The sequence below is a fragment of the Balaenoptera physalus genome, assembly GCF_965194825.1.
Source record: "Balaenoptera physalus genome assembly, chromosome: 10".
Taxonomy (NCBI): Eukaryota; Metazoa; Chordata; class Mammalia; order Artiodactyla; family Balaenopteridae; genus Balaenoptera; species Balaenoptera physalus.
This window is the reverse complement of record NC_138889.1, coordinates 105,765,353-105,779,583: the sequence shown is the minus strand read 5'-3', so window position 1 is coordinate 105,779,583 and position 14,231 is coordinate 105,765,353. Positions and strand designations below refer to the sequence as shown.

The window sequence follows — 14,231 nt, the reverse complement described above, 5'->3', positions numbered from 1 at the left end:
AATATGCATTTCAGGTTCCACCATGTCTTTTCATGGCTTGCTAGCTCATTTCTTTTTAGTGCTAAATAATATTCTATTGTATCGATGCACCACAGTTTTTATCTGTTCATCTGAAGGATATCTTGGTTGCTTCTAAGTTTTGGCAATTATGATAAAAGGTACTATAAACATCCCTCTGCAGGTTTTTGTCTGGACATATGTTTACAGTTCCTTTGGATAAGTACCAAGGAGTGCAATTGCTGGATCATATGGTAAGAGTATATTTAGATCTGTACGAAACTGCCAAAGTGGTTGTACCATTTTGCATTCTCACCAGCAATGAATAAGAGTTCCTGTTGCTCCACATCCTTGCCAGTATTTGGTGTTATCAGTGTTCTGAATTTTCGCCGTTTTAAGGATGTGTAGTGTTATCTAATTGTTTTAATTTGCATTTCCCCGATGACAAATGATGCAGATCATCCTTTACTGTGTTTATTTGCCATCTTTATATCTTCTCTGGTGAGGTGTCTGTTAAAGTCTTTGGCCCTGCTGTAGACCGGATGTTTGCATACCCTCAAAATTCATATGTTGAAATTCTACCCTCCAATGTGATGGCATTAGGAGGTGGGGGCCTTTGGATATGATTAGGTCATGAGGGCTCTGCCTTCATGAATGCTATTAGTGCCGTTATAAAGAAGACCCGGAAAGCTCCCTCTGCCTTTCCACCATGTGAGGTTCCAGTGAGAAGATGGTTATCTATGAACCAGGAATCAGGTCCTTACCAGAACCTGACCATAGTCGCATCCTGATCTTGGACTTCCAGCCGCCAGAACTGTGAGAAATAAATTTCTGTTGTTTATAGACCACCCAATATATGATCTGCTGTAGCAGCCAAAGTGGACTAAGACAGGACTGTATTTTAATCATGTTGTTTGTTTTCTTATTGTTGAAGGTTTTTTAAAATAAATTTATTATTTATTTTATTTTTGGCTGCATTGGGTATTTGTTGCTGCACGTGGGCTTTCTCTAGTTGTGGTGAGCGGGGGCTACTCTTCCTTGCGGTGCGTGGGCTTCTCATTGCGGTGGCTTCTCTTGCTGCGGAGCACGGGCTCTAGGTTCGCTGACTTCAGTAGTTGTGGCGTGCGGGCTCAGTAGTTGTGGCTCGCGGGCTCTAGAGCACAAGCTCAGTAGTTGTGGCACACGGGCTTAGTTGCTCCACAGCATGTGGGATCTTCCCAGACCAAGGCTCGAACCCACGTCCCCTGCATTGGCAGGTGGATTCTTAACCACTGCGCCTGGGAAGTCCCCAGGACTATATTTGAATCATGTTGTTTGTTTTCTTATTGTTGAGTTTTAAGAGTTCTTTGTATACATTGGATAACAGTCCTTTGTCGGATATGTACTTTGCAAATATTTTCTTCCAGTCTGTGTCTTGTCTTTTCATTCTCTTGGCAGTGTCTTTTACATAGAAGAAATTTTAAAATTTTAATTATGTCCAGCTTTTCAATTTTTTCTCTCATGGATTGTGCCTTTGGTGTCATATCTAAAGTCATTTAGAAACGTAAGACCATCTAGATTTTCTCCTATGTTATCTTCTTGGAGTTTTATACTTTTGCATTTTACATTGAGGTCAGTGATCCATTTTGAGTTAATTTTTGTGAAGGGTGTAAGGTTTGTGCCTTTTCCTTTCTTTCCTTTTTTTTTTTTTTTTTTGCACGTGGATGTCTAGTTCTATTTATTGAAGAGACTATCTTCTATCCGTTGTTTTGCCTTTGCCCCTTTGTCAAAGATGAATTGACTACATTTATGTGGGTCTGTTTATGGGCTCTCTAGTCTGTTCCACTGATCTATTTGTCTATTCCTTCATCAATACCACACTGTCTTGTTTACTGTAGCTTTACAATAAGTTGGGTAGTGTCAGTCCTCCAACTTTGTTTTTCTCCTTTAATAGTATGTTGGCTATTCTGATCTTTTCCTCTCCATAAAAACGTTAGAATCAGTTTGATGATATGCATTAAATAACTTGTTATTTATTTATTTATTTATTTAAAATTGTTTATTTATTTGGCTGCGTCGGGTCTTAGTTGCAGCATGCAGGATCTTCATTGCTGTGCGTGGGCTCTTGCTTGCAGCGCACGGGCTTCTCTCTAGTTGTGGCACGTGGGCTTAGTTGCCCTGTGGCACGTGGGATCTTAGTTCCCTGACCAAGGATTGGACTTGCGTCCCCTGCATTGGAAGGCGGATTCTTAACCACTGGACCACCAGGGAAGTCCCTAACTTGTTATTTAGTTGGAGAAATTTCTATTGGAGAAATGTCTATTCAAGTCCTTTGCCCATTTTTGAATTGGGTTGTTTAGTTTTTGGTGTTGTTGAGATTTAGGAGTTCTCTGTATAGTCTGAATATTAATCCCTTATCAGATATATGATTTGCAAATGTTTTCTCCCATTCTGTGGGTTGCCTTTTTACTCTGTTGATATTGGCTTTTGGTGCACAAAATGTTTAATTTTTGTAAAGTCCAATTTGTCTTTTTTTTCTTTTGTTGCCTGTGACTTTGGATATATCCAAGAAATCACTGCCAAATGCCATGTCATGAAAATTTTGCCCTATATTTTCCTCTAAGAGTTTTATAGTTTTAGGTCTTACACTTGTCTTTGATTAGTTTTGTGTTAATTTTTAAAAATTGAAATGTTGATGTACAATATTATGTTATCATTATGTAATGTCCCTCTTTATCCCTGCTTTGTCTAAAATTAATATAGCTACTACTACTTTCTTTTTCTTTCTTTTTTTTTTTTTTACTTTCTTTTGATTAGTGTTAACATGGAATATCTTTCTCCATCTGCTTACTTTTAATCTATGTCTTCATATTTAATGTGGGTTTCTTGTAGACAAAATATAACTGGGTCTTTTGTGAGCCACTCTGACAATGTCTGTCTTTTGATTGGTTCCTTTAGACCATATTTGTTACTGTTTTCTATTTATTGCCCTTCTTTTTTATTCCTATTTTTATATTCCACTCTCTTTCTGCCTTTCATGGTTTTATTTTTTCAAATTAATTAATTAATTAATTAATTTATGTTTGTCTACGTTGGGTCTCTGTTGCTGCACTTGGGCTTTCTCTAGTTGCGGCAAGCAGGGGCTACTCTTCGTTGTGGTGCGCGGGCTTCTCATTGCAGTGGCTTCTCTTGTTGTGGAGCATGGGCTCTAGGTGTGTGGCTTCAGTAGTTGTGGCTCGCGGGCTCTAGAGCGCAGGCTCAGTAGTTGTGGCGCACAGGCTTAGTTGCTCTGCGGCATGTGGGATCTTGGCAGACCAGGGCTCAAACCCATGTTCCCTGCAGTAGCAGGTGGATTCTTAACCACTGTGCCACCAGGGAAGTCCCTCATGGTTTTAACTGAGCATTTTATATGATTCCACTTTTTCTCCTTTCTTAGCATATAGGCTATACTTCTTTTTTTAGTTTTTTTAGTGGTTGCCCTAGAGTTTGTAATATACATTTACAACTAATCCTGGTCCACTTTCAAATAACAGTATACTACCTCATGGGTAATGAGTTTCTTACAATAGCAAAATAATCATAACCCTTCCTTCCTGTCCCTTTGCTGTCATTCATGTCACTTATATATAAATATACATTATATATGTATACATTGTTACTATTATTAATTTGAACAAACTGTTATCTATTAGATCAATTAAGAATAAGAAAACTGGGGGACTTCCTGGTGGTCCAGTGGTAAATAATCCGCCTTCCAATGCAGGGGACGTGGGTTTGATTCCTGGTCAGGGAACTAAGATCCCACATGCCACAGGGCAACTAAGCCCATGCGCCACAACTACTGAGCCCACGTGCCTCAACTAGAGAGCCCACATGCCACAAACTACAGAGCCCACGTGCTCTGGAGCCCGTGTGCCACAACTAGAGAGAGAAAACCCGCACTCCACAACTAGAGAGAAGCCCACGCGCCGCAACGAATATCCCGAGTGCCACAACTAAGACCCAAAACAGCCAAATATAATAAATAAATAAATAGAATAGAATAGCATTTTTAAAAAAAGAATAAGAAAACTGAAAGTTTTAATTTTACCTTCACTTATTCTTTCTTCGATATTCTTCCTTTCTTTATGTAGATCCAAGTTTCTGACCTATATTATTTTCCTTTTCTCTGAAGAACTTCTTTTACCATTTTTTAAAAGAAATGGCAGGTCTACTGGCAAAAAGTTCTCTCAGTTTTTGTCTGAGGAAGTCTTTATTTCTCTTACACTTTTGAAGGATAATTTTACAGAGTACAGAATTCTAGGTTGGTTTTTTTTTTTTCTCTCAGCACTTTAAATATTTCACTCTACTTTCTTCTATTGCTTGCATGGTTTCTGAGAAGTCAGATATAATTCTTATCTTTGTTTCTCTATAGGTAAGGCATTTTTTTCCTCTCTGGCTTAGGATCTCTAGTATTTTTCTTTATCTTTAATTTTCTGTAGTATGAAAATGATATGCCTGTGTATAGTTTTATTTTATTTATTTATTTTTTTTGGATTTATCCTGCTTGATGTTCTCTGAAATTCCTGAATCTGTGGTTTGGTATCTGACATTCATTTGGGAAAAGTCATTATTGTTTCAAATATTTCTTCTGTTCCTTTCTCTTTCTCCTTTTCCTGTTATTCCCATTATGTGTATGTTATAACTTTTATGGTTGTCCAACGGTCCTTGGATAGTTTGTTTTGTTATTTTCCATCTTTGTTCTTTTTGCTTTTTCAGTTTTGGAGGTTTCCCTTGATGTCTCCTGAACCCCAGAGATTCTTTCCTCAGCTGTGTCATGTCTACTAATAAGCCTGTTCATTTACATTACAGTGTTTTTGAGCTCTAGCATTTCTTTTGGTTCTTTCTTAGGATTTCCTTCTCTCTGATTATTGCCCATCTGTTCTTGCATGCTGTCTACTTTATCCTTTAGAGCCCTTTTGGCCATCATATTAGCATATTAATCATAGTTGTTTCAAATTCCTGGTCTGATCTTTCCAACATCCCTGCCAAGGTTGGTTCTGATGCTTGCTCTGTCTCTTCAAACTGTAGTGGGTTTTTTTTGTTTGTTTTGTTTTTGTTTTTTCCTTTTTGCATGTCTTGTCATTTTTTCTTGATAGCCAGGCATAATGTACTAGGTAAAAGGAACTGCTGTAAATCGCCCTTTAGTAATGTGGTGATAAAGTGTGGGAGGGGGGGAAGCATTCTATAGTCCCATGATTAGGTCTCACTCTTTTAGTGAGCCTGTGCCTCTGGACTGTGAACTTCACATGTGTTTCTTTGTTTTTTTACCCCTCTAGGGTGGGACAGGATGGCTAGAATTGTCTGGAGTTGGGTACTTCCCTTCCTCAAGGTCAGTTAGGTTCTGATAAAACCCCAGCAGGTTAGGCTCTGGTTCAACATTTTCTCCTGAAGGCAGACCTTGTTAAGAACAGAATATTTGGCATATTTCAGAGTGGTTCCTTTTCCCCTCCCCTTGCCAGAGCATGAGGGTTTTTTCTCTGATATTCACTGTGAGAACCAGGTAGAGCCCTTGGAAAATCTCCCATAAGTAGATCCTCCTATGACAGGGTCCCCCTAGAGATTTTAACTCGGAGTGTCCACTCTGAGCTGCAAGCAATTCATCAACTATAATTCAGGTTTCCCTACCCAGCACTGGTGCCCATGGACGTTTCAGCTTGTGGGTTTCTGCTTGGGTAGATCTGATTCTCCATATTTGCCTGTCTTTCTCTCCAATTTGGGGCGTGGCAGTTTGCTGCCCTCACTTCTGTGACCTCACTGTCACAGGTCCCTGGCCCTCTGTGACCTTCTGTCACTTGTGACCTCACTTCTCTTACACATCAAGAAGAGTTGCTGATTTTTCAGTTTGTTCACCTTTTTATTTGCTGTTAGGACAGACTAGCAACTTCCAAGCTTCTTATGTGCTGCACCCAAAGGACCATTATCGTTTATCCAGATGACTTTAATTTTTCACCAGAGGATGTTCTACATTTACTGTTTGGGCTCCTGCACTAAGAAATTGATCACATGAAGTTAGGGATTGAGCTGGATTGGGGATAAGGTCCAGTTTTATGAATACTCTATCTACCTTTGTTTCATCCTCATTTCTCAGGCATGAGCCTTCTGGGCTTTTGAATGAGAGCCTAGACGTTCTCTGTCTCAACCTGTGGGCTGTGGGAGGTTTTATTCTGTCTTTTGGAGGTTTTGAGTTTAACTCTCCCACCTCCCGCCCCACATATCTTCAAAATCTGGCCCCTTTGTTTCAGGCAGGCCCTCTTTCTGTAATTGGACTTTGTCTCCTAAACACCACGCAACTGCAGAAGATTTTGCTCCCTCCACCTTTTAGGGGCTTCCAGGAGCCTCCAGCTCCTCATGACCACCAAAATCTTTGCTGGTTTCTCTTTCTCCCAGTAATGTTCCTTTGCCTGAGCTACGCTTTTGTGTCCAGAATTGGCAAATGCCTCCAGAGAAAAATATTTGACCAGTGATCCTCAGCTTATTCAGGAATGAAAGCTCTTCTCTCTTTGGAATTTTAGTTCATCTCATTGAGTCATAGCTCTCTGCTGACTTTAAAAAAACAGTTCTTGCAATTTTTTGTTTTTCTTCTAATTTCTGCAGTGGGAGCATTGGTCTGCTGAAAACCTCTATATCCTGGTTAGAAACGGAAGTCTTTTGATCTTTTCTTAAATTCTGTATAATTTACTTTCATTATTTCTTCAAATATTTTCTCCTCTCCAACTTTGTTTCTCTTTCTGAAGTCTTATTATCTGGGTATTTTTACTTCTACTTTAATACTCTGTAACTTATATTATTTCTTTTATGTTTTCTAATTTTTTTTGAATCTTCCTTCTGGGAAAGTTATTCAATTTGGTCTTCCAGTTCACTAATATTTTCTTCAGCTGTATTCATTTTATTTATGCCATCTACCTGGACTGATCAGCACTTCTGGTTTTGAAGGGCTACTAAGAATTTATCAGACTGCTATATTCATTCATTCACGTATTCATCAAATATTCATTGAATGCCTACGTTATGCCAGGCTGGGTTCTAGGCATGGGAAATTCAATCACCAGCTCTACAAAGGAGGCTTACTAGTTTAAACCTCTAGCTCAGATTCACACATGCAACAGCCTACTTGACATCAGAGGCATCTCAAATTCAACGTGTCCAAAATTGAACCAGGGATCTTCCCCTAATCAGTATTCCCTTGGTGGCAAGTGGCAGAACTCCACGTCAAACTGGTTTAAGCCGTAAAGCAAAATTATTGGCTTAGTTAACTGAAAAGTCCAGGGGTAGGATGACTTCAGGCCTGGCTGATTGATATTAGAGGCTCAATAATATTGACAAGACACAGTATCTGTTTTTCCATCTCTTGCTTATGCTTTTTTTCTCTGCCGACTTACCTTGTGGGATCTTAGTTCCCCCACCAGGGATTAAACCCAGGCCCTCGGCAGTGAAAGCGCGGAGTCCTAACCACGGGACTGCCAGGGAATTCCCTCTGCTGACTTAACTTCTAGGCTTACCCTCCTCACATTAGGGTGAGATGGTCACCAGCACCAACAGGCTTACATGCTTCCTGCTCAGTGACTCCAGCAGACAGACAGAGATTCTGCTTTCCCAATAATTCCATCATCAACTCCAGGCTCGAGTCTTGCTGACTTTGCTTGGGTTTTGTGCCTTGCTACGAACCAGTCATTGTAATTTGGAGAAGGAATCTTTGGATGAGCCAGATCTAGGTCTTAGGCTGACTCCTGCAGCTGAAGTTATGTTCTGCTAGCTTTGCAACCCAGTGAAATAAAAAAGCCTCTTTCCTGAGCGCTCCATCAAATATTTGAAGGGGGTTCTCAACTGCCTGGCTTAGGACTCATGGCCTTTTCCAAACCAATGTCTGTGTCCTATTGGTAGGCCTGGATCTGGAGTTGCCAGATTTAATGAATAAAAATATGAGACATTCAGTTACATTTGAATTTCAGATAAATAATAAATAAAATGTGAAGATCCATATGTCCCAAGTAGGCATCCTGTACTTTATCTGGCAGCATTACCTGGGTCATACACCAGTCCCACAATGTGGGGCATGAGATCAGCCACACCCAAACCACTTGGTTTAAGTGTGAGAAGCCCAATTCCAGAAGGAAAAATGGAGGTGCTGTTTCCAGAAAGAAGCATGGATGTGGACTGCACAAATGATAGTTGACCTTGATACTCTCTGTGCACACCCCGTTCATTGCGACCCATTAGCCCTTCCCCAGCTCCTTTATCCCTGCTGAGAGATCCCCATTTGGTACAGGAAGTAGATAGCACTCCCTTGATTTTAGGAATATAGGCTCTGCCCTCAGCCCCGGGGGATAAATTATGATTACTCTAAACTACCAATGATAATCCTTTTCTTTTTTGCCAAATGACTGGTGTTAAAGAGAAAATTATTCATGACAATTGTTGATGATGATCAGGTAGACTTTATTCAAGGGGCTACTACAATGAGGGTTTGTATTAGGGGAGGGAGATCTGGATCAACTTCGAACACAATAAGGAAAAGTGGGGATTTATAGCCAAGGAACAGGGTGGGGGTCAGTGGATGGAAAATTACTAAATGGAAACCTCAAGGGTGAGGGCGGGATTGTGGCTAAACCGACCTAACAGAGTCTTGCTAAAACTGAACGATGCAGAGATGAATACAGAAGCCCAAAAGTCAGGGCATAGTTGAGAATAGAGTTCAAAGGAGCCTGACTGGAGTTTGTCAAGGAAGAATCTTTGTCACTGATACAAATCTTCCTGGCTTCCTTTGTGTCCAGGTATGGTCATGCAGCCAGTTCTGGCCCATGAGAGGCAAGGGGAAATTTGCTGGGGAGTTTCTGGAGAGGATTTTGCTTCCCAGATAAAAAGACAGAGCCCCTGAAGGGAAGGACCTTGTGCCCCTGCACCCTACTTTTTACTTGGAACGCTGGTGTAAGCACGTGATATATGGAGCTATGTCCGTCATGAGACAACAAACAAAGGAGTAAAAAGCCAGCATGCAAAAAATGACGGGGCTGAAGAGTGGAAAGAGTCTGAGAAAACTCTGGAAACTCCAACCTCCGGGCTTCATCTGTAAACAATAAACAGCCTTATCGTTTGTTTAGCCTCTGCCTTCTGGTACTTGAAGCCACATGCTCCCCAGCTCATCTGCTCCGTCCCCTGAGCCTGCTTTTCTCCCGATGTCCCACAGCTCAATAATAACACCATCACCTTTCCTTTCATGCAAATCAAAACTTCAACGTCATCACTGGAGCCTCCCTCTCCTCCCCCTGTCCCTCCCCCATTTCTGTTGAACTTCCTCAGTGACTCTGGAATCTGCCTGCATTCTACATTTCCACGTCCACTGTCATATTCCTAGCAGCTCCTCTTTTCTCTCCTGGTCCAGTTCAAAGGCTTTCTATCCATCTCCTGCCTCTACTCTTTGTTCCTCTGCAATATCTTTCCACAGTTATCTTTTCAAAATATAAATCTGATAATGTCAACCTCCCCCACAATGTTTAAACACCCTTCGGTTACCTCCTCTTACTCTTAGAAAAAAGACCAAAATCCTTAACAAAGCCTTTAAAACCCTGCATGCTTGGCCCTGCCTCAAGCCATATCTCATCCATGCCACTTTCCTCTTTATATGAGTCTGTTTCCTTCCACCACAGGACGTTTGCACATGCTGGAATGCCTAGACTGATCTTCCCCACCTCTACTCCCCTGACGCACTACTGCTCTGCCTTCAGATCTTTCCTTTATCCTGGCTTTCTCAGGTGAGCCTTTTCCTGTCCACAGAGACCCTCTCCATTGCTCTCAAGACCTAGGAGATGTCCACAGGTATCTCTTCCCTGCCTCCCCTGGAATCCTGCCAGGATTCCCTTCAATTGCTGAGATCCTTCCCCTCTGGAACAATCCAGCTGCTTTGCTTCTGTGAACCCAGGCTTTCAAATCAATGACCGGCTAATTCTTCCATAGCAGTGAGAACAGAAGACAAATTAACATTTCAGTACATTATTTTGACATACAAATAAGAAGGTAATTATATTCTTGTGTTTTCCTGACTGGGTTTTGCAGCAGACCACCATAGGTCCTTGAAATGCCTACAGGAAACCTAAAGTATGAGGACAATTGAACCAGGAGCAGGGCGAGAAATGCATTCCAGGTGCTGTATGTGTACAGCCTCCTCCTTGAGGGGTCCTGGAGTGCTAGTAGTTAGAGATGAGGATAAGGGGTCAGCTGGGCTGTGAAGGAATGGATTCTGATTCTGAGGGCAATGAGAAGCCAGAGGGCTTTAAGCAAGGGAGGTACTGCACCAGATTTGCTTTAGAAAGATCATTCTAGTGCTGTGTGGAGAATGGATTGCAGGGGACAAGACTGGGGCAGGGAGATAGAGGAGGAGGCTGATGCAGTGGTGCAGGAGAGATGACGGTGTGAATTAATTAAGCAAGGAGGCCATTAGCCTGAGGGGGCTCTAATGCTACATCACCTATGGAAGCAAACCAAAATCTAAGCCTGTGAATATCTCAAGGTTATGAAAGCAAAATGTAAAGACAAACAACCACAAAGAGCCGACTAGGATTTAAGCAATAGCCAATCAATACATTCCTTCCAGTTTTTCCATATAAAAGTTTTCTTCAGCTCCCATCAACAGAGCACTTCTAACCACTTCCAGTTTGGCACTGCCTTATTTGAATTGATTTTTGCTCAAATAAATTCCCTAAAAATTTAGTATGCCTCAGTTTATCTTTTAACTGTTCTGGTGTCAGAAGTGGGATCCAAAGGAGATGCCAGGGCTTCCCTGGTGGCACAGTGGTTGAGAATCTGCCTGCCAATGCAGGGAACACGGGTTCGAGCCCTGGTCTGGGAAGATCCCACATGCCTTGGAGCAACTAGGCCCATGAGCCACAACTACTGAGCCTGTGCGTCCGGAGCTTGTGCTCCGCAACAAGAGAGGCCACGACAGTGAGAGGCCTCACACTGCGATGAAGAGTGGCCCCCGCTCGCCGCAACTAGAGAAAGCCCTCGCACAGAAACAAAGACCCAACACAGCCAAAAATAAATAAATAAATAAAAAAAATTTAAAAAAAAAAGAAACAATTCTTTAAAAAAAAAAAAAAAACAAAGGAGATGCCAAATGGCCCACAGGAGCAACAAGCAACCAGACAGAGGTACCCGCTGAGCCCATTTAGCTCACTGCTTTCTTGCTACATCTGAAAGTTGGGTAAGTTCCTTTCATGCCTGAGGTTTGCAGGTTTTGTGTTTGAAAGAGCTCCCCGAATTTATTCGAGCATTCTTTCTCTGGACTGGGTCTGGGGGCCAGCTGACTTAAAAAAATCTGGACTGGGTCCAGGGTCAGATTAGGTCTGACTTAAGCTGGACTGGGTCTGTTAGGGGAAATACTGACTGAAACTGCCCTCCCTGGCCAGGCAACATAGTAACCACTTGCATGAGTTATTTTAAACAGGAGGTCCTGGTAAGGACCACAGAACTAACAAGCTGCCACCAACTGGAAGAATTCAGGAAAGGTCAAAAGGAGAGAGGAGACGCCAGTCCATTTCTCCTTCCAACCTCCCAGAATCCTTCTCACTGGAATCCATCTTGGCTGAGTGATGCATGCACCACCAGGAAGGACCCTGCGTCAGAATGATTGGCCAGAGACAACCCGGAAACTAACCCCACTCCCATAAAACCCGAGACTGCAAGCCACGTGGCAAAGCAGTCCTCCTGGATTCCCTTACCCTCCCGCTCTCCACCCGGGTGCCCCTTCCCAATAATGTCTCCTGCTTTGTCAGCACGTGTGTCTCCTTGGACAATTCATTTCCGAATGTTAGACAAGAGCCCACTCTTGGGCCCTGAAACGGGTCTCCCTTCCTGCAACAGGTCCAGTGTGAGGCCTCAGGTAATAAGGGGGAAAAAAAGAGAAAAATTGGTTCCCTGAGTCCAAAAAATCTGGGACTCCTCTGTCTGGGACCCTGGCTAACTATATGTATAAAATTATGGGCCCAGAATCTGTGTTTTTCTGAACCAGTGGGTTAACCTTACCAAAGATAACCTTAAATTGCAGTGGTCATGGTAGGGAACTTTTAACCTAGACAAGCATATCTTTACAAGGTGCTCTAGAGAAAAAAAGGGTCCCAAATCTCCCCCAAACAATGGGGTGCTTTTTTTTTTTTTACTGGTATGCTGAAGCATCTTAGAAACTCAATGAATCGAAAATTGCTTCTTTAAAAGATTCTTTACAAAACACAAATGAAAAGTTTAAGCAACAAGTTGACAGTGAATCTAAAAAAATCTAAAAAGTGCACACTGACTAACTTGACTCCAACTGCTCCTTCCCTTAAACCTCCCCTCCCTAAATTTTCTGAACCTACCAATCCCTTTACACCTTTTATTTTATTTAAAAAATTTATTTATTTATTGGTTGTGCTGGGTCTTTGTTGCGGCAGGTGGGCTCCTTAGTTGCGGCTCATGGGCTCCGTAGTTGAGGCATGTGAACTCTTAGTTGTGGCATGCATGTGGGATCTAGTTCCCTGACCAGGGATCAAACCCAGGCCCCCTGCCTTGGGAGCGTGGAGTCTTCACCGCTGCTCTACCAGGGAAGTCCCACTCAATTGCCTTTTAAAGTGAGGCCCTCTGCTGAGCCTTGAATACTAAATGTAACCATCTTTTCTCATGGTCAAAGGCTGAATTAGGGCCATCATAAAAGGTTCTCCAAATCCTCAAGAGAATCCTCAAAATTTTTATGAGGAATTTAGAATTCTAATTGCAGCCTATGATATGGGCTCCCAGATTGCTGCCAGTTTATTCATATGACATTAGGACCTAGCAATGCCCAAAAATAAATGACTGAAGCCCAGTGGGAAGACCCCAAGAGTGATATTAAAGACCCCCATGCAGGGCTTCCCTGGTGGCGCAGTGGTTAAGAATCCGCCCGCCAATGCGAGGGACACAGGTTCAAGCCCTGGTCCGGGAAGATCCCACATGCCACGGAGCAACTAAGCCCGTGCGCCACAACTACTGAGCCTGCGCTCTAGAGCCCGCGAGCCACAACTACTGAGCCTGCGTGCCACAACTACTGAAGCCCGCGTGCCTAGAGCCCGTGCTCCGCAACAAGAGAAGCCACCGCAATGAGAAGCCCGTGCACCGCAACGAAGAGTAGCCCCCGCTCGACGCAACTAGAGAAAGCCCGCGTGCAGCAATGAAGACCCAGCACAGCCAAAAATAAAAATAAATAAAATAAATTAAAAAAAAAAAAAGACCCACATGCAAACTGCTCTGCCAGGGATGGCCCAACAGACTCTAGAAAAATAGCCCAAGACCTACGTGAAAAAAATTTTTTTAATTAATTAATTTATTTATGGCTGCGTTGGGTCTTTGCTGCTGCGCGCAGGCTTTCTCTAGTTGCGGCGACAGCGGGGGCTACTCTTTGTTGAGGTGCGCAGGCTTCTCATTGCGGTGGCGTCTCACATTGCAGAGCATGGGCTCTAGGCGTGCAGGCTCAGTAGTTGTGGCTCATGGGATCTAGAGCGCAGGCTCAGTAGTTGTGGCACACAGGCTTAGCTGCTCCACGGCATGTGGGATCTTTCTGGACCAGGGCTCGAACCTGTGTCCCCTGCATTGGCAGGGGGATTCTTAACCACTGAGCCACCAGGAAAGTGCCTATTTGAAAGTATTGATAAGGTATTTCCTCAAAAGACTGACGGGTCTATCAGTCAATCTTGCAAACAACAAAAAAAGAATGAAGCAGTCTCAGATAATAAGACAAAATTGGAAGCCCTGTTTGTGAAATTCTGGGCTTGCTTTATTAAACGAAGGCTCAGAAAACACCTTCACTTCCTTATTCATTAGCAAGCTCTGGCTGAACTAAGTAGCCTAATAAAGAGACACAAGCTGTGCTGGGAAGCCACCTTTCTTGCTGAATTAATAGCCGTAGCTAAGCATTTTGAAAAAAACTTGGAGCAAGATGAAATTCAAAAAGCCAACCAATTTACGGCCCTGAAGTTACAATAGTTCCAAGGGCCAAGGGGACCTCCACGAACACATTTCAAGCCAGAACCTAGAGACTCTCCACTCAGGAATACTGTGCCCTGAAGTGTCTGCCTTTGCTGTAAACGAGTGGGGCACTGAAAAAAGCAATGCCCCCTGCTGAACCCATCGTTTAAGAGACCTCCACCTATTAGTCCAGACTGCCTTTCCACTGGGGGAAGTCAAAAAATTTGATTACTGAAATAATAAGC

The 14,231-nt window shown here is 42.6% G+C and overlaps 1 long non-coding RNA gene across 1 annotated transcript in view; it reads left to right on the top strand.

Moving 5' to 3' along the window:
* Positions 1-10,778, top strand: part of LOC309668009 — a 30,345-nt gene extending 19,567 nt beyond the window's left edge. Inside the window, exon 5 of the long non-coding RNA XR_014268026.1 lies at positions 9,663-10,778. This is a non-coding gene — a long non-coding RNA (uncharacterized lncRNA). The remainder of the gene's footprint in view (positions 1-9,662) is intronic.
* The last annotated feature ends 3,453 nt before the right edge of the window (positions 10,779-14,231 follow it).